Source organism: Schistocerca americana, unplaced genomic scaffold (assembly GCF_021461395.2).
Source record: "Schistocerca americana isolate TAMUIC-IGC-003095 unplaced genomic scaffold, iqSchAmer2.1 HiC_scaffold_297, whole genome shotgun sequence".
Lineage (NCBI taxonomy): Eukaryota > Metazoa > Arthropoda > Insecta > Orthoptera > Acrididae > Schistocerca > Schistocerca americana.
In genome coordinates, this window is record NW_025726013.1 from 10001 (window position 1) to 11076 (window position 1076).

At 65.7% G+C, this 1076-nt stretch overlaps 1 non-coding gene across 1 annotated transcript in view; it reads right to left on the bottom strand.

Moving 5' to 3' along the window:
* LOC124579164 overlaps positions 1–2 on the bottom strand; it is a 1910-nt gene extending 1908 nt beyond the window's left edge. The window contains exon 1 of the ribosomal RNA XR_006972885.1: positions 1–2. This exon is cut by the window's left edge and continues 1908 nt beyond it. This is a non-coding gene — a ribosomal RNA (small subunit ribosomal RNA).
* Between the last annotated feature and the right edge of the window lie 1074 nt (positions 3–1076).

The following is a 1076-nucleotide window of genomic DNA, read 5'->3' on the forward strand; positions in this document are numbered from 1 at the left end:
GAGCTGCGTCAACTAGAGCTGAGCAGCCGGCCGCCCGGGAGTGTGTCCCGGGGGCCCGCGCGAACACGCAAGCGTCCGCTCAATTATTCTGCAAACAGGAGGAGGCTGAGCTCCCCTGCACAATACACCTCGAAACCCTCTCAGGTCCCGGCGGCGCGCAGCGCCGTCCTAAGTACTTGGTCGGGTTCGAGAGAGGCGCAATCGCCCGGAGTTTGGCGAGTAGACGCTTTAGGTGCGACCACCCGTGCTCCCAACTGAGCTTGCCGCTGCCGACAGAGGCCCGGGAGCGTGCTGTCGTGGCATTGCCGGCGGGAGACAACACGCGCCACCTACGGTGACCGGCAGCTCCAACGCCAGCGCCACAGAAGGACAAAAGCCCCACTTGGGTGCCGAAGCGAACTCTCCCAGCACAGCGCACGCGCCAACACGTCCGCACAGCTGCGATACAAACCACCTGCGAGAACCGCAGAGGCGACCGAGCAGCAGACGGCGTCGCGGCGCCGAGCGCCGGGCGGCGGCGCATCCTCAGCGCACACAGTCCTCAATCGGACCAGCACACTGCAGATGTCCACCGCGCTTCGCACCGGGCCCGCGAGGACCTACTTTGGCCGCACGGCGCCGCGTGCAGGGTGCGCCGGCGCGCAGCTGCGCCGCCTGCCGCCTCCGTCGGCCGGCGCGCCTGCCACTGGCCGCCCCCACCAGCCGGCTGTAGCGCGTGCGCCCACGCACCGCGCGGCCAGCACGCCGGGAGGCCCCCCCTCACCGGCCGGGGACGGTCCCACCCAGCCACCGCCGCGTATCGCTTCACACCCAGATGCCATTCACGTTCGTGGGCATGGTGGGTATCGCTGGAACAACCGGTTGGTAGCTCAACCGATCGTCGCCATCACTGATTCACCTCTAGCGAGAACAACCGCACCACAACGGTTTACCAGTTGTTCATTTGCATAACGTCACCAGCAAACGTAGGCGTCCATCGCCATTTGCAAATTCAACGATTGTTGCATGCCTGTGTCAGGTGTCACGACACACTATGTCTGCCCACATACACGCAACAACATGTGCACGCTTCGCGA